Raw genomic sequence first — 20372 nt, 5'->3', positions numbered from 1 at the left:
CAGACAAGTGCATGAAGCCCACAACGAAGATTGTATAGTGCCAAGAGTCCAAGCTGGAGGTGGTGGGGTGACCATTTGGGCTGCTTTTCATGCAGGGGGCAAAACTGACATGGTTGTTCTGAATGGAAACCTGAACCAGTTCAAGTACAGGGTCATTCTGGAAGAGAACATTGCTTCCATTTGCTCGTGCAGCCTTTTGAGGAAACTTTGTCTTCCAAGATGACAATGCACGGCCTCATCGTGCTCGCATGATCCAACACTTTCTTGCTGGACCGTGGTGTAGAGCATATGGAGTGGCCTGCCATGTCCCCGGGATATGAATCCGATAGAGAACTTGTGGGCAGAATTAACGCGTCAAATCGACCACTTGGACCAGAAGCCGACCTCTGTGCGTGAATTGCAGCAGGCTATTGTCACTGCATGGCAAGTGATTCCTGTCCAAACCTTGGGCAACTCTCGTGAACAGCATGCCTGAACGTGTACGTGCTCTCCTGAATGCTCGTGGGGTTACACGAAGTACTGAACTGTAATTCTACTGTCCGTAATCCCAGTCATAATTTAGCTTTTGTTTTTGTTGAAATTTTTTTGGCTAATGTGCAAAATAAAGAGATACTTCTGGAAAACGTACAGAAGTTTAACACAGTACTGTCCGTGAATTGAGTTCGATATCAGTTTAGATCACTTTCAAGGATCAATTTATTTGCTTCGAAATGTCAAATGTGGTTTTTGTTTCTTTTAAAGGTCACATTAACAAAATCTAGAATAATTTCAACATAATTCCAATGAACTTTTGGTTCTAAGTCATCTTGAAAAGTAAGTTCACCCCCACAAAAAAAATTCCATATTAAATGCCAAGTCTGTATATATATATATTTATATATATATATATATATAATATATATATATATATAATATATATATATTATATATATATATATATATATATATATATATATATATACATACATATATATATATATATATATATATATATATATATATTGTTGCGGATATGGGATTTACATCCATCCATATCCGCTTGTAAATATTCCCCTATTTCCTCAATACTCCCCAACTCTCCCCAATCCCTCAATCCCTAGTCCCACTTTCTGTAACCAACACTCTGTAGACCCGACCTCCCCCTATTTCCCCCCATTAAATGTCGCATCCAGGTCCACCGCATCTCACGTAGACAACTATAGGACATCTTGCTAGTTATTCTTAGTCTATGTCAGTTAAGGATTCGTTTCCATTTATTCTGACCCTTCGTTGCACCAGAATGTGATTGTATGGCACCATTAGGAAGTTTAGGACCTCCCAATACCTCCCCGCAGCTCTTCCTCACGATTCAGCAACAACAACAACAACAACAACAACAACAGCGGCGTGCACAGGGAGTGCGCGTCCTCACTCCGGCTTGGTTGGTAGGGGGTGTTGGGAGGGCACGAGGCCTTCCCAACGAGCCGCCATCGAACATGTGCTCGACGGGGTTACCAAATAGGGGCTCCCTGTCAGCTCCTCGTCAAGGGCGGAGCCCGGTAACCCCCGCACCCAATGGAAGCGGCGGACCGGCCCCAGGGGGGGCGGAGCCAACCAGCCGAGGGCGTGTCACTCCCTGCTGAGCATGCGCAGGGAGAGGGAGGTGACGTCAGATGTGCGCTGAGCTTGGAGCAAGCAAGACGTACCCTCCGAGCGCTGTGAGGCCTCCCCGCATCTCTGGACTGGACCGTGCTTTATCCTGTCCCCGAGCCAAGGTGCACCTTGTGCTATCGACTACCTGTCCCTTCCTGCCATCAATCCCTGTGTAAGTCAGCCTTGTTCCGTTTGTCTGTGGTCTGTCTGGGTTAAGATAAGATGGTATTTAAGTGCCTATCTCTTCTGTGTCTTTACCTCACTACCGTGTAATCTACCCCCTTTTCTCCACCAGTGTAATTATACCCTCCTCTGGAGGTCTTGAGAACTGTACCCTTGCGTCGTTTCATCTATCCCAGTCGTTGTGTCCTTTCCATCATTGATTTAGCATAGCGCGATTTTGTCAACGTCTGGGTGGAATCGGGGTTTAGTCGGGGAATAACTGTTCGGTCGCGGTCATACCAACCGCTCGGTCAAAATATCATTCAAACCGCGTCCGTAACAATTGTTGTCAGGAGTTGGGATTCGAACCTGGGACTAAATTTATTTAGCCCAAATTTTGGACACCAATTGTGTTATTTCCGTAACAATTGGTGTCGAGGAGTGAGATTCGAGGCCTGAACCAAATTTTTAAAAAAACATCTAGGAAAAAATTTGGTCAAAATTATAAAGTACCGAAATTTGCTTTTGTTTTACAAAAACCCGAATTTTGAAAGTTGCGCTATGGCAGATCAAGACGGCTGGGTTCCGGTAGAGGAGAGTGGGGTAGAATCGACCCAGGACCCCAGGGAAGAAGTGGGGAAAATGGTGGAGGAGAGTAAAGAAGGTGTGGTTGAGGGGGTATCAGGTGCACAAAATGGCGCTCTCGCGCATGTGGTTACAGCGGCACCAAATTTTGCCGCGCCCGTGACCGTAGCAGCGGGCTTTGATGTGGGGGACTTCATGGCGCAATTCACCGAGATGCTGAGAATAGAGGGGGAGAAATTGAGTAATAAAATGGAAGCAATAACGAACGGATTGGGAAACCAAATTGAAGCAATAACCAACAGAATGGGTGACCGCATGCAAAAATGTGGGGAGACCATGGATCGCATGGTGGGCGAAAGGGTCCCAGGGGTGCACGAGGAGGTAACGCGGGTCGAGAAGCGCCGGTTGAACAAAGCGGAGGAAAGCACGGGTACAATGACGGGGGTAGAAATCGCGACACGGGGTTTGGAAAAGCCGGCGACCGATGAGGTAGAGGGAATTTTATTAAAGCCAACGGTCGTCGAGGGGAACAAAGACAAAGCAGTGCTGGGAATTAAAATTGAAGAGACTAGGGCATGCCCGTACTATATATATAGGACGTGCCCGTAAGTGCGTGATGTTACCGTACAATGAATGTATCGTCCCGACGCCGCAGCTCGGATGGCGCTGCAGTTAATCGGGCCCCCAAATTCCTCATCGACGATAACTAAACAATATATTATATGAATCGCACCGTACATACCTCCTTCTAGATCTTGTTCTTGTCTTGATATACTCACTCAGGCTCACTCTATCACGTATGAGTCCTCCCAGCTCCTCCAAATGGCGCCCGCTAGCCGCTACGTAAGTCCGGAAGTGACGTCCTCATTTGACTGTCCGAAAGGTCGCAAATCGCAGTTACGATGAATCGCAAATTAGTTTTAATTAGTTTTATAATTAGTTTTAAAACATAGTTTAACGGCAACATAGTTTGCCGACGGGAAATAAATGAATACGCTCTCAAATGTGCCATCCGAGGCAGAGTGTGTTCGCCACGTTCGGCACACGTGATAGCTCGCTGCTCTCTGATTGGTTGAATCGTTTTTTGGACATAGCTCGGTAACTACTTCTGCGATTAATTTAAAACCTTGAAAAGGCACATCCTCGGGTCCCCAGCAATATACCTGGCAAGTTTCAAGTATATCGGACCGGTAGTTGTCGAGAAACAGCGGTCACAGACATACAAACAAACAAACAAACAAACGTACAAACAAACATACACACAGAGATTAGTGGAATTATAGATAGATGACGGAGGTAGCCCGGGAATTGCAGGGAGAAATGGAAAATGTGCAAAGTCCCTGCTCACATCACGATGCTGTGCTTAACCCGAATGGAAGTTTGCAGGTGCACGTGGAGAAAAGGATCCCCCAGGTGAGTCGTGCTGTATATTGTGCGGGTAGATTTTGTAAGAGGATGTTTAGCGACAAAAGAATTTTCGCGCGCTTGGGATCGAGGAAGCATCCGGGCGTTGGTGAAGGGTCCCGTGTGAGTGGAAATGGCACGCGTGGGAGGAAAAAGTGTGCGTCGGCGAGTGGGTGTGTTATAAAGTGTGGGAGTGAAACCGAGTGCGAGCGAGAATGCACGTCGGGGTGTACGGAGTGTGACACGAGGAGTGAGTTGGTGGTGGAGCGGGTGCGAGAATGCACGCTTGGAATGGTCGAGGGTGTGCGAGGAAGCACACCTGAGTTAGTGGTAGCGCGGGTGTGGGAGAGCCCATGTGAGCGCGTTAGTGGGTGGATGCAAGAGTGCACGCCCATGGTGAGTGTTACGGAGGACGTAACGGAGGAGAGGTGTGGACCAAAGTGTGCGCAAGAGTGTGCGCGAGAGGTGTGGTGTGTAACAGGGAGAGCGTTGGTGGAATGTACGAACGGCGTTGGAACGCCGGGTTTTGTGAGGGTGAAAGGGGTAGCGTATGCGTGTGAGCATGCAGGTGAAGCATCGACGGTAACCGGGTTAGCGGTTAGGGCGACGGATAGCCGATGCGAGCACTCGGGGCGCGGCGTGCTTTGTTGGATGCAGGGCCCAGCGCGGATCGAAGCTGCGTCGTTTCTCTTTGAAGCGTCGTTGCCGATTCGGGCTTGGCCCCGCCCTGCACGGTCGAGTCGGGGCCTTGGCGGGCGAGGCGACCGGTACGGTTCAAGGGCGAGTGGGAGGAAGCGGAACGGTGCCCCCTCATGGGGACGGGGTTCCGACCGAGGGAGATTGAGCCATTGGGCCCGGGACTGCAAGGTGCCGCGCCGAGATGGTGCGTGGAATCTCGGCCCAACCAAACCACCTCCCTTGAACCGAAAGCCGGACGGATTCAACCTGCAGGCGACCAAACGACCCAAATTCATTGCTCGGCTTTACGAACCGAGTTTAATGATGTCATGACGCACCGAGGCTAGGATATAGCGGACTGTGATGATGATGGTAGTGATTTGATACGAAATTTATAATAGTAGGTAGAATTGGCAGTAAATGGAAAAATTTTTAATTGGTTGGAATTTGGACGAGCAAAATTGATAGTGGGACCTCCCCGATGTGGTGGGATGGGCAATCCACCATCCCTCACGGCGAGGGGGGGCAGATGCGCTATAGATTATGGGGTGTATGGCAGTGAAAACTAGCCCGGGTGGGTTAGGATATTGTGTGTAGGGATCTAGCGAAGATGACATTAGGTAACGTTAAGGCTAGTTAGTGACAAGGATACCTGTAGAGGGGACACAGGTAGATTAGAGTGGATGATAATGACGAGGGAGCACAATAGTTTAAAGGGACGACTGGGAAGCGCAAGTTTCAGAGGGGAGTAGTTAGATGAGATGATGCTGTGTGAGAACTGGACAGGTGTGTGGAGCAGTGTATGAGTAGTGAGTGTTGTGGATCAGCGCGAATGCGCTTGGGGGAGAGAAGGGTGCAGGCGGCACAAAGTATGAGAGCACAGGTGTGCAAGTACAGGTGTGTGGAATACATGGAGTATTGGAATGAGTGGTGTGGAGAGAGTTGGAGTAAGTGGTACGGAGTGGTGTGCATGGTGCGAAGGTGTGGATGGGGGAAGAGTGGACCCCTTTCATGAGTACCCGGGGCGGGTAGTGTAAGTGTTAGGTAGAGGGTATAGGTAAATTGTGGTTGGATATTGGCCTCTGTGGTGCGGGTGGAAGAATGGTATTTGGATGGGTGCATTAGTGTTGTGGAAATGGCTGGGCGTGTAGCCTGTTAGTGTGTGTAGTTGGTTTGGGCACTCCACCACTGTGAGGATGTCGGCCAGGTGAGGCCGCAGGTGGGCTCTGGGAGCCGGTAGTTGTGGATGGGGCCCGAGGATCCGGAGGACGGACCCGGGTAGCCCAGTGCCAGAGGGCACCGAGTGGGGTGACAGAGCCAGGAGGGGCCTTCCCAAATTAGATAGGTTAGGTAAGGAGCAGGTAAGCTCGGGTGGCAACTACAGTGGTGGAGGTGTGCAGGTGGGTAGACCTGCTGGGAGAGCTACACGTCACAGCCCAGAAATTGTGCAAGGGCACCGGGAGATGAATCGGGGGAGTGAGACCCCAAATTGAGAAGCACCACAGTTTGGGCAATGGGAATTGGTTTTTAGAACCCATAGTGTAAGTTGGCCAATGGATTGGCAGGGAAAGACCCCGGGTAGTGTAAGGTGTGTTAATGTCATTTAGAGGATAGTTAGGATTGAAGTCTCCTCGCACCATCTACATGCACTCACCTGGGATGACGTACCTCCACACCATGCCATGTTTTGTTATTTTATTGTGCAGATGTTTGGAATGTGAGACGCATCATGACGTGGGTGTGACATTGTGCTTGATGTTCCATCTCTTCCTCCTTATGAGGATTGATGACGAATTGGGTGATGGCAAATTTTGGCTAGAGGGATTGTGGTGACGAATTTGGTATTGGAGAAATATGGGAAAGACGTGACATTAGCGACGAATTTGTAAATGTGTAGATTTTGTAAATATGGGGTAAGGGCAAGGGTAGTGTAGGTGACAGGGGGGGGGTGACGTATGGTAGGGACAAGCTTTCTCACTTCGCTCTCCGTACGCATTTCGCCTTGCATTGCCTTATTGACGTGTACCCTTGTGACCTTACCCCTCGCTCATTTGTCTTTCCCCTTTTTTCTCCCACATGACCTGTGCGCCATTGGGCGTGCGTTAGTTGGGGTGAGTGCGTGCGTGAGGGGAGCGTGCGTGAGTCGGCCATTGTGCGCCCGGAACTCTCAGAACCAGCTGTCTGCATCGATGCACCACATTATGGACCACATGTCTGTGGCCGAGCACCACTTATGGACCCCATGGGTTGGGGCATGGCCCCTCTACTGGAACCGGCCATGAGGGCCCGAAATCTTGCTGGCGGACTTTGGCCACAGGGCACCGATGCCCCACAGGTGAACCACACTAGTCGACCCTGTGGGCCATAAATAAATAAAAATGGACACGTTGGGTGCATTTCATTTTATGCTCAAATAGGCCGCCAGTAAGAAAATGAAAGGAAATGACAACATCTGGAAGAAAGTAAATAGCCAGCAGAGGGAGCCGAAGAGCAAGAGACCACCTGCAGGGTTAGGGGTTGTTGGTTTATTTTTATTGTTGAACATTGACGAACTATGATGACTGGGCACCGATTGGTGCCTGAGGGTGTATTGGTGCGTTTTGGGTGTTTTCATGGTGCGTCGATGCAGAGCAGACTGTCTCCCCCCAGAAAGAACAATCGCAGGTCCTGGGTTAGTTTTGTAAATAAAGTAAATAATGCTCCCCACCGTCAATGTATAGTTTGAAGACCATTCCGCGATTCGGTTATCCTGTGGGTGTGTTTCTGTTAGGAGAAGGGTGCAACGTCGCAGGGGGACATATTTACTCATTTGTGAATATCTGTAAAACTGTCGCACTCAGGGTTGAGTTAATAGTAGAGGGAACTACATCTGAGTGCCACACTAAAGTAGGTAAAAATTTATCGGGTTGGGACGCCCCGAGGTAGAGAAGGGTGCAGTGTTGCGGATATGGGATTTACATCCATCCATATCCGCTTGTAAATATTCCCCTATTTCCTCAATACTCCCCAACTCTCCCCAATCCCTCAATCCCTAGTCCCACTTTCTGTAACCAACACTCTGTAGACCCGACCTCCCCCTATTTCCCCCCATTAAATGTCGCATCCAGGTCCACCGCATCTCACGTAGACAACTATAGGACATCTTGCTAGTTATTCTTAGTCTATGTCAGTTAAGGATTCGTTTCCATTTATTCTGACCCTTCGTTGCACCAGAATGTGATTGTATGGCACCGTTAGGAAGTTTAGGACCTCCCAATACCTCCCCGCAGCTCTTCCTCACGGTTCAGCAACAACAACAACAACAACAACAACAACAACAGCGGCATGCACAGGGAGTGCACGTCCTCACTCCGGCTTGGTTGGTAGGGGGTGTTGGGAGGGCACGAGGCCTTCCCAACGAGCCGCCATCGAACATGTGCTCGACGGGGTTACCAAATAGGGGCTCCCTGTCAGCTCCTCGTCAAGGACGGAGCCCGGTAACCCCCGCACCCAATGGAAGTGGCGGACCGGCCCCAGGGGGGCGGAGCCAACCAGCCAAGGGCGTGTCACTCCCCGCTGAGCATGCGCAGGGAGAGGGAGGTGACGTCAGATGCGCGCTGAGCTTGGAGCAAGCAAGACGTACCCTCCGAGCGCTGTGAGGCCTCCCCGCATCTCTGGACTGGACCGTGCTTTATCCTGTCCCCGAGCCAAGGTGCACCTTGTGCTATCGACTACCTGTCCCTTCCTGCCATCAATCCCTGTGTAAGTCAGCCTTGTTCCGTTTGTCTGTGGTCTGTCTGGGTTAAGATAAGACGGTATTTAAGTGCCTATCTCTTCTGTGTCTTTACCTCACTACCGTGTAATCTACCCCCTTTTCTCCACCACTGTAATTATACCCTCCTCCGGAGGTCTTGAGAACTGTACCCTTGCGTCGTTTCATCTATCCCAGTCGTTGTGTCCTTTCCATCATTGATTTAGCATAGCGCGATTTGGTCAACGTCTGGGTGGAATCGGGGTTTAGTCGGGGAATAACTGTTCGGTCGCGGTCATACCAACCGCTCGGTCAAAATAACATCCAAACCGCGTCCGTAACAATATATATATATATATATGTATATATATATATATATATATATATATATATATATATATATATATATATACACATATATATATATATATATACACATATATATATATATATATATATATATATATATATATATATATATATATATATATAGATATATATATATATAGATATACAGTGGTACCTCGGCTTACGAGTTTAATCCGTTCCGTGACGGAGCTCGTAAGCCAAATCGCTCGTAAGTCAAAGCAAATTTTCCCATTCAAATGCATTGAAATGCTATTAATCCGTTCCAGCCTCAAAAAAAAAACACCAATTTTTTTTGTTAGGTGCTTTTAAATAACAAAAATGTACTTTATAAATAACAAATAATGTATAAACAAGCACGACCTCGTATATACTGTACATAATACAAGAGAATGTAAAGAAATAAACTGGTTTTATTAAGCAGAGGAGAAGAGCATGCCAGGTGAGGTGTGCGTGTTGTCGACTTGGCGAGGCAGTACGATCGTACTCCTTCTACGATATGTACGATTTTGAAGCAGAAGGAGTCCATAAAGGCTATAACGCCAGCCAAGGGCGTTACGATTATTTCAAAGCTCCGGACCTCTATCCATGAAGATATGGAGAAGTTGTTGTTTGTGTGGTTGAAGGAGAAGCAGCTCGCAGGAGATACCGTGACCGAGAGCATCATGTGTTTGAAAAGATTGAAACTCGGATATCGAGCACGGGCCACGAGGTGTTTTTTCTTTTTTCTTAATCTCGGTTTCAGTGAACTTTTGCTCTGTGCTCACGTGTACTGTACCTGTACCTGTAATGGTACGTCAGAGGATGGCACCTGTTGTCATCAATATTAAGTGCAAGATGTTCTGCATCGTAAGTTGGTACACCGTGTCTTTCGGCGGTGTTTAAGCGGCCGTCTTGGCTTCTGTCACCATTGGCATTGAGTCTTTCGATGTAGGTAGGTCGTTGTGTGCCGGTGCTTGGCCGAATTCCTTCATTGCTGCATTGTTAGCTCACCTGGTTTTTTATACCACATCTTTGGTTATCGACCAGCGAATGACGTCATCTCCAAAGTATGGCTTATTCTCACTTGTCTTGGACGATCTTCTACTTCTAGCCTTCCACCGTGCATTTGGTGTCCACTGTACTTACTGTACAGTGCCTGGTAAAATTGATGTAATGGGTTTTTGACCGTCAACGCCATGAACCGTCATGAACCGTCATGAACCGTCAACGCCATGAACCGCTAACACTCAAAAGCCCATTTATCGCGCCTTATAAAGCAAAACGCAAACCGAAAGCCATGCCTCTCAAGCGAGGCGTGCTTCCGTGGTCACGTGATCCACAGGTGTAGCTCATTATACCCGCACGCGCGACACGCTTTGGCGGTCACGTGACCAGCCACTCTGGAGGCGGGGATCCCCGCCGATGACGTCACCGGCTGGAGCAAGGAGATTCCTCGCTCATGTATTTCGACGATTGCGTGTTTTATATCCAAGCAGAGATGCTTTCACGGCAAGATAACCACGTGACCGGAACCGGAAGCCACAACCGGAAAATTCAAAAAAATAAATTTTTTGAGCTCGTACATCGGATCTCGGCTCGTATCCCAAAGCAACAAACCGCCCGAGCGACGGCTCGTATCCCGAAAAACTCGTACGTTGGGGCACTCGTAAGCCGAGGTACCACTGTATATATATATATATATATATATATATATATATATATATATATATATATATATATATATATATATATATATTGTTACGGATCGCGGATTAGATGTTATTTACCGAGCGGTGGTATTGCCGCGACCTAACAATTCCCCCGATTCTTTCCCAACTCACCCGATTCCACCCGACGTTGACCAAGTCGCGCTATGCTAAATCAATGATTTGGAAAGGACACAACGACTGGGATAAATGAAACGACACAAGGGGTACAGTTCTCAAGACCTCCGGAGGAGGATATAATTGGTGGTGGAGAAAAGGGGTAGATTACAAGGTATGAGGTAAAGCACAGAAGAGATAGGCACTTAGACACAATCTTATCCAGCCCAGACAGACCACAGACAAACGGAACAAGACTGACTTACACAGGGATTGATGGCAGGGAAGGACAGGCAGTCGATAGCACAAGGTGCACCTTGGCTCAGGGACAGGATACAGCTCAGTCTTTGGGAGGTCTCTCGGCGCTCGGAGGGTGCGTCCTTTCTCCTTCAGCTCTGCGCGCATCTGACGTCACCTCCCTCTTCCTGCGCATGCTCAGCGGGGGGTGACACGCCCTCGGCTCGTTGGCTCCGCCCCAGATGGGATCGGTCCGCCGCTTCTATTGGGTGCGGGGGTTGCCGGGCTCCGCCCTTGACGAGGGGCTGACAGTGAGCCCCTACTTGGTAACCCCGTCGAGCACATGGTCGATGGCGGCTCGCTGGAAAGGCTTGGTGCCCTCCCAACACCCCCTACCAACCAAGCCGGAGTGAGGACGCGCACTCCCCGCGCCGCCGCCGCTGTTGTTGTTGTTGCTGTTGCTGTTGTTGTTGCTGTTGCTGAACCGTGAGGAAGAGCTGCGGGGAGGTATTGGGAGGTCCTAAACTTCCTAACGGTGCCATACAATCACATTCTGGTGCAACGAAGAGTCAGAGTTAATGGAAACGAGTCCTTAACTGACATAAACTAAGAATAACTAGCAAGATGTCCTATAGTTGTCTACGTGAGATGCGGTGGACCTGGATGCGACATTTAATGGGGGAAATAGGGGGAGGTCGGGTCTACAGAGTGTTGTTTACAGAAAATGGGACTAGGGAATGGGGGATTGGGGATAGTTGGGAAGTATTGAGGAAATAGGGGAATATTTACAAGCGGATATGGATGGATGTAAATCCCATATCCGCAACACTGCACCCTTCTCTACCTCGGGGCGTCCCGACCCGATAAATCTTTACCTACTTTAGTGTGGCAATCAGATGTAGTTCCCTCTACTATTAACTCAACCCTGAGTGCGACAGTTTTACAGATGTTCACAAATGAGTAAATATGTCCCCCTGCGACGTTGCACCCTTCTCCTAACAGAAACACACCCACAGGATAACCGAATCGCGGAATGGTCTTCAAACTAAACATACAGCCGGTAGGGAGCATTATTTACAATTGACGCTACTTTATTTACAAGACTAACCCAGGACCTGTGATTGTTCTTTCTGGGGGGAAGACAGTCTGCTCTGCATCAATGCACCATTAAAGCACCCAAAAACGCACCAATACACACCCAAGCACCAATCGGTGCAGTCACCATTGTTCATGAAAATAAAAACAACAACCCCTAACCCTGCAGGTGTCTCTTGCTCTTCGGCTCCCTCTGCTGGTTATTATTATTGTCTTCCAGTTGTTGTCTTTCTTTCATTTTCTTACTGGCGGCCTATTTGAGCATAAAATGAAATGCACCCAACGTGTCCATTTTTATTTATTTATGGCCCACAGGGCCGACTAGTGTGGTTCACCTGTGGGGCATCGGTGCCCTGTGGCCAAGGTCCGCCAGCAAGATGTCAGGCCCTCATGGCCGGTTCCAGCAGAGGGGCCATGCCCCAACCCATAGGGTCCATAAGTGGTGCTCGGCCACAGACATGTGGTCCATAATGTGGTGCATCGATGCAGACAGCTGGTTCTGAGAGTGCCGGGCGCACAATGGCCGACTCATGCACGCTCCCCTCGGCACCCAATGGCGCACAGGTCATGTGGGAGACAAAAGAGACAAATGAGCGAGGGGTAAGGTCACAAGGGTACACATCAATAAGGCAATGCAAGGCGAAATGCGTACGGAGGGCGAAGTGAGAAAGCTCGTCCCTACCGTACGTCACCCCCCTGTCACCTACACTACCCTTGCCCTTACCCCATATGTACAAAATCTACACATTACCAATCCGTCGCTACTGTCACGTCTCCCCATATTTCCTCTATACCAAATTCGTCACCACAATCCCTCTATCCAAAATTTGCCATCACCCAATTCGTCATCAATCCTCATAAGGAGGAAGAGATGGAACAACAAAGCACAATGTCACACCCACGTCATGATGCGTCTCACATTCCAAACATCTGCACAATAAAATAACAAAACATGGCATGGTGTGGAGGTACGTCATCCCAGGTGAGTGGATGTAGATGGTGCGAGGAGACTTCAATCCTAACTATCCTCTAAATGACATTAACACACTTTACACTACCCGGGGTCTTTCCCTGCCAATCCATTGGCCAACTTACTCTATGGGTTCTAAAAACCAATTCCCATTGCCCAAACTGTGGTGCTTCTCAATTTGGGGTCTCACTCCCCCGATTCATCTCCCGGTGCCCTCGCACAATTTCTGGGCTGTGACGTGTAGCTCTCCCAGCAGGTCTACCCACCTGCACACCTCCACCACTGTAGTTGCCACCCGAGCTTACCTGCTCCTCACCCTAACCTAACTAACTGGGGAAGGCCCTCTCGCACTCTCACCCCCTCAGTGCCCTCTCTGGCACGGGCTGCCCGATCCACACCCGGGATCCTCAGGCACCCACTGACACTAACAGCTCCCAGAGCCCACCTGCGGCCTCACCTGGCCGACATCCTCACAGTGGTGGAGTGCCCAAACCAACTACACACACTAACAGGCTACACGCCCAGCCATTTCCACAACACTAATGCACCCATCCAAATACCATTCTGTCACCCGCACCACAGATGCCAATATCCAACCACAATTTACGTATACCCTCTACCTAACACTTACACTACCCGCCCCGGGTATTCGTGATGGGGTCCACTCTTCCCCCATTCACACCTTCGCACCACCCACTCCACTCCATCGTTTCCACCATACTCACTCCACGACCATCCATTCCAATACTCCATGTATTCCACACACCTGTACTTGCACACCTGTGCTCTCATACTTGGTGCCGCCTGCACCCTTCTCTCCCCCAAGCGCATTCGCGCTGATCCACAACACTCACTACTCATACACTGCTCCACACACCTGTCCAGTTGCACACCTGTTCAATCCTCAAACACACGGCATCATCTCAGCTAACTACTCCCCTCTGAAACTTGCGCTTCCCAGTCGTCCCTTTAACTATTGCGCTCCCTCGTCATTATAATCCACACAAATCTACCTGCGTCCCCACTACAGGTATCATTCACTAACTAAACCTTAACGTTACCTAATGTCAATCTCTTCGCTAGATCCCTACACACAATATCCTAACCCACCCGGGCTAGTTTTCACTGCCTTACACCCCATAATCTATAGCGCATTTGCCCTCTAGGTTTGTGAGGGATGACAGAGTTGCCATCCCACCACATCGGGCATCTCCCACTACCAATTTTGCACATCAAATTTCAACAAATCAAAAATTTGCCAATCACTACTCATCATCTGCCATTCATTACTGCCAATCCTTTGCCAATCATCAAATTTTGTTTTTTTATAATTTTGGGTCCAAAACACTAACCTCATCACCCGTCTGCTTATTAGATCCTCTCGGTGCGCCAATTCCCTTCTAAAGCTCGGCTTCGTACAGCCGAGCAATGAATGCGGGTTGTTCTGTGCCAGCGGCTGGATGCGTCCGGCATTCGGTGCAGGGAAGGAGGTTTACCCGTGCCGAGATCCCACGCACCACCTCGGCGCGGAGCCATCCAATTGCCCGATCTCGACCTGCCGGAACGTCTCAATAAAAAGTGGTCGCCATGACGACCCTTCCTATCGGGCTGCCCGCTCCGCCTAGTGGAGCCCGGACGCGGCCGTTCCAAGCGAGGCACAGCGTGGATCGCGTACGGCGGTCCTTTCGAACCCGCCGTGGCTCGGATCCCCGCTGGTTCTCGCGGCACGCGAAGCCCGGCACGCACCGAGGGCCCGATTCGGCTATAAGTCGCTCTAACTGCTAACCCGGTTACCGTCGATGCCTCACCTGCATGCTTACACGCATACGCTACCCCTTTCATGCCCATACATCCAGCTGTTCCCATGCTCCTCATCGTACCTTCTCTAACACACCCAGGTACACTCATTCCACTCACAGCCTTGGTCACACACCTGACCACCGAACACCTTGGCACACATTCGTCGCTCGCACACCTCACCAACACACCTCTTCGCGCCCCTTCCTCGGTCACCTCCTCTGTGACAATCACAGGTGTGCTTTCACTCGCACACCCAACCACGTGCCTCACGACCAACTCAAGTGTGCATTCCCACACACGCTCTACCATTCCAGGTGTGCATCCTTCCATTCCAGGTGTACATCCTCGCTCACCTGTCACAACCAACTCACGCTCCGTGTCACTCTTACTACTCTCACCTCCACTCTTGACAGCGCACTCACCCTTACTCTCGACAGCGCACTCTTTCCTCATGCACCCGTCCATTACACACCTTTCTCGCGCACACTCTCCCGTTACACCCTCTGTAACACTCACCACAGGTGTACACTCTTCCTTACTTTTGACAGCGCACTCTTTCCCCATGCACCCCTCCGTTACACACCTTGCTCGCGCATCCTCTCCCGTTACATCCTCTGTAACACTCCTCACTACGCGCTTCCATGTGCTCCCTCGCACCCGCGCTACGACCGACTCACTCTCGACAGCACCCTCACTCCTTGGCGCGCACTTTTTCCTCACACACCCCAGAGTCGGACTTTTTCGCACACCTCCTTTTTCGCACACCAGACCTGTCGCACACTTCACCAACGGCCTCTCACGAACACCCGGGTCCATCTCGACCCCCAAGCTCATTAAATCACCTGGCGCATCATACGCACGACCATATTGGTCACCACTTACACCGGGTCCTCTTTCTCTTCGCTTCTCCTCCATCACCTGCGAATCCCTCATCCGGTTAATGAGCACATCATCAGGATCCGAACACAGACTTTGGACCAATTCTTTTACCTCCTCTTTTATCTCTTTCTTATCCCCTCTCCGTCGCTTCTTAATTTCGCTCACCCCTTCTTCCACTTCTTCTAATTTCTGCTTCACCTCTTTTATTTCCCGGTGCGTCTCCTCAAGTTCGTCCTCTAAGGCTACCTTGACCGTTTCCATGTGCGTCCTCACCTGCCGGTCCTTCGTCTCCATTACCTCTGTCACCTTGTCCAACCTCGTTGTCAGTCCCTCACGTACCATCTGACATTGCCTCTGTGTCGCTATTAAGTCATTTTTTATGTCGTTTTGTGTCGCTCTTAACCCTCCTAGTACCGCAGTGTTCCTTTGAACCTGCTCCGTTAGTTCTTTTTGTCCCTCCGTCAGCTGTTCCACTTCCAGCGTCAACTCCTCTATACCACCTTGCAATTTTACAGTCCCCTTTCTCACCTCCTTCTCCATGAGCTCCTTACAGTGCCTCACCTCCTCACGCACTCCTCCGACCTCCTCACTCACACCTCTTCTGATCTCCTCTCCCATCACCTGCATCTCCTGCCCAGATGCCACCCTCATCTGCTCCATTTCCTCCCTGTGAGCATCCAATTTAGTTTCTACCCCCATTCTGACCCCCTCTATCTGCTGCCCCATTTTTTTAACTTCCCTTTCCGCTTGGTCCCTCATGTCCCTCAATTTGCCTTCCATACTGTTTTCTAACCCCTCTAACCCATTTTTCACTCCCTCTATCTGATTCTCCTGGGCAGCCATTCTATTTTCTACCCCCGTTAACCCCTCCTGTATTTCCCCTAATCTATTGTCTAATTTCCCAAATTTCTTGTCTAACCCCTCACCGGTACCCCTCGCTTCGTCCCTCATTACCCCCATTTGGCCCTCCAATTGCTCACCCTGAGCATCCATCCGGTTCCCCATTACCCCCATTTGGCCCTCCAATCGCTCACCCTGAGCATCCATCCGGTTCCCCATTACCCCCATTTGGCCCTCCAATCGCTCACCCAATCGCTCACTATCAGCCCTCATTTGCTCACTATTAGTCCTCATATCGTCCTTCTGCAGGTTGAGGGACGCCTGCATTTGTACCATAAATTGCTCCATGAGGGCCTGCATTTGGGCCATCCCTCCCACTTGTGCAGCGGGTGCGGCCGCCGTAGCCATGTGCGAGGCGCCATTTTGCGCGCCCGCAACCTCGTGCGCGAGGACGCCATTTTGCGAACCTGCCGCCCTCACTGCTTCGCTCTCCTCTTGTCCCTCAATTTGGTCCTGGATCGACCCTGCCTCACTCTCCTCTACCGGAACCCAGCCGTCTTGATCCGCCATAGTGCGACTTTCAAAATTCGGGTTTTTATTTTTTAAACAAAACAAATTTCGGTGACTTGTAATTTTGAGCGCGTTAAGCGCGCTTCGGGTCCGATCTCACTCCTCGACACCAGTTGTTACGGATCGCGGATTAGATGTTATTTACCGAGCGGTGGTATTGCCGCGACCTAACAATTCCCCCGATTCTTCCCCAACTCACCCGATTCCACCCGACGTTGACCAAGTCGCGCTATGCTAAATCAATGATTTGGAAAGGACACAACGACTGGGATAAATGAAACGACACAAGGGGTACAGTTCTCAAGACCTCCGGAGGAGGATATAATTTGGGATGGAGAAAAGGGGTAGATTACAAGGTATGAGGTAAAGCACAGAAGAGATAGGCACTTAGACACAATCTTATCTATCCCAGACAGACCACAGACAAACGGAACAAGACTGACTTACACAGGGATTGATGGCAGGGAAGGACAGGCAGTCGATAGCACAAGGTGCACCTTGGCTCAGGGACAGGATACAGCTCAGTCTTTGGGAGGTCTCTCGGCGCTCGGAGGGTGCGTCCTTTCTCCTTCAGCTCTGCGCGCATCTGACGTCACCTCCCTCTTCCTGCGCATGCTCAGCGGGGGGTGACACGCCCTCGGCTCGTTGGCTCCGCCCCAGATGGGATCGGTCCGCCGCTTCTATTGGGTGCGGGGGTTGCCGGGCTCCGCCCTTGACGAGGGGCTGACAGCGAGCCCCTACTTGGTAACCCCGTCGAGCACATGGTCGATGGCGGCTCGCTGGAAAGGCTTGGTGCCCTCCCAACACCCCCTACCAACCAAGCCGGAGTGAGGACGCGCACTCCCCGCGCCGCCGCCGCTGTTGTTGTTGTTGCTGTTGCTGTTGTTGTTGCTGTTGCTGAACTGTGAGGAAGAGCTGCGGGGAGGTATTGGGAGGTCCTAAACTTCCTAACGGTGCCATACAATCACATTCTGGTGCAACGAAGAGTCAGAGTTAATGGAAACGAGTCCTTAACTGACGTAAACTAAGAATAACTAGCAAGATGTCCTATAGTTGTCTACGTGAGATGCGGTGGACCTGGATGCGACATTTAATGGGGGAAATAGGGGGAGGTCGGGTCTACAGAGTGTTGTTTACAGAAAATGGGACTAGGGAATGGGGGATTGGGGATAGTTGGGAAGTATTGAGGAAATAGGGGAATATTTACATGCGGATATGGATGGATGTAAATCCCATATCCGCAACAATATATATATATATATATATATATATATATATATATATATATATATATATATATATATATATATATATATGTATATATATATATATTGTTACGGACACGGTTTTTGGATGTTATTTTACCGAGCGGTGGTGTATTTAACCGCGTCCGAACAGTTACTCCCCGATTAGAACCCGAACGTTGACTAATCGCGCTATGCTAGACCAATGAAGGAAAAAGAAGACACACGGCTGGAATTAATACGACACGACACCAGGGATACGGTTCTCAAAGGTTGTTATTACAATAATGCGGAAGGTTTAGATTACAGGGACAAGAGGGAAACATGGGAAGGTGGGCACTTAAACACACTTATATTAACCCCAACGGACGACAGATAAACGGGACAAGGCTCACTCACACGGGGTTTGATGCAAAGGACAGGCGGGTAGCGATCGCTCCAGGTGCACCTGGGCTCAGGGCAGGATCACGTACGGTCCAGTTTAAGAGATGCGGTGGAGGTATTGCAGCGCTCGAGGGGTGGCGACTTCTCTCTCCAGGCTGGGGGCGCATCTGACGTCACATCCGGCGCGGGGCCGCGTATATCCGGCGGGGAGTGACACGCCCTCGGCTCGTTAGCTCCGCCTCGTGGAATCGGCACGTTGCTTCTCATTGGGTGCGTGGGGGGGTTACTGGCTCCGCCCCTGACGAGGAGCTGACAGCCAGCCCCTTCGGGGTAACGCCGTGGAGCGTATGGTCATGGCGGGTAACCGAGCCGGTGTGAGGACGCACACTCCCCGCCCCTCTGTTGTTGTAGTCGTAGTTGTAGTTGTAATTGTTGTTGTAGTTGTTGTTATTGTTGTTGTTTGGGGAAGAAGATGGGAGGAGGTATGGGAAAGGTCCTAAACTCACTACTGATGCCATATAATCACATTCTGGTGCAACGAAGAGTCATAATTAATGGAAACGAGGCCTTAACTGACATAGAATAAGAATAACTAGGAAGATGTCCGAAAGTTGTCTACGTGTGGTGCGGTGGACCTGGGCACGACATTTAATGGGGGAATAAGGGGAAGGTCGGCTCTACTGATTGTTATTTACATGCAATGGGACTAGGGAATGGGGGATTGGGGAAAGTTGGGGAGTATTGGAGAAAATAGGGGAATATTTACAAGCGGATATGGAGGCCAAATTCCATATTCGCAACATTGCACCCTTCTCTACCCTCGGGGCGTCCCGACCCGATAAATTTTTACCTACTTTAGTGTGGCACGCAATGTAGTTCCCTCTACTATTAACTCTACCCTGAGTGCGACAGTTTTACAGATATTCACAAATGAGTAAATATGTCCCCCTGCGACGTTGCACCCTTCTCCTCACAGAAACACACCCACAGGATAACCGAATCCGGAAAGAATCCTCAAACTAAACATACAGCCGGTAGGGAGCATTATTTACAAGACTACGCTGCTATTTACACTACGATCCAGGACCTGTTTTTGGAGGAACACATGCAGATGTTATGCATAGAGAGAGAGCGCGCTTGCCAACATCGATACACCAACCCACGAGTGCTCTGTGGCCGACGGCCTTTAATAACGTGCAGAGCACCCTTTCCGAGCATCAACAGCACCACCCCACCACCAATCGGTGCAGTCACCATTGTTCAATGATTAAAAATAAATGCGACAACCCCTAACCCTGCAGGTGTCTCTTGCTCTTCTTGTGGTGCACTTGGTGTCAACTAAAAGTGGTTCACCTGTATGGCATAGGTGCCACGTTGACCCATAGGTCCATCCCCGGGTGGTGCTTGGCCGCAAACGAACTGCGGTCCATTGTGGGTGGCCACAAACATTGCGGTCCATATGGTGTATCGATCCCGGCAGCAAACAGCGAAAGTGCAGGCCCACAACTGCGCAGCCAGCACCTCTCTCTCCTCTCTCTCTACCCCAAAGCCAGATCCTCGGAGGTGGGAGACAAAAGAAGAAACAAGTGAGTAAGGTGGTAAGGGCGCAAAAGTGCACGCAATACAAGATGATGCACACTGGGGGCACATGGGAACCAGGTGAGACAGGTACGTTCCTATCGTACGCCCCCCCCCACCAGGTAACCTACATAACCCCTCCCTTACCCCTTACTGTATCCACACAACACAACACTACCCATAAACATCTACTTTACAAATCAACAAACATCCCTACTGTCTTCCCCGTTCCTCCCATATACCAAATTCGTCTTCTCTCCCTCCTAACCAATCAAATTTGCCATTTTCAACTCAACATCATAATTTGCCATCTCCAACTCATCATCAGTCCCTCCTAGGGAGGGAGAGATGGAATCACCCCAATGTCTCATCCACGTCGTGATGCGTCTCACAAATCCACACAGCGATTCATC

This window comes from Myxine glutinosa, chromosome 9 (genome assembly GCF_964187855.1).
Source record: "Myxine glutinosa chromosome 9, kmMyxGlut1.1, whole genome shotgun sequence".
Classification (NCBI taxonomy): domain Eukaryota; kingdom Metazoa; phylum Chordata; class Myxini; order Myxiniformes; family Myxinidae; genus Myxine; species Myxine glutinosa.
The sequence above is the reverse complement of the archived record's forward strand: the minus strand, read 5'-3'. Positions refer to the sequence as shown.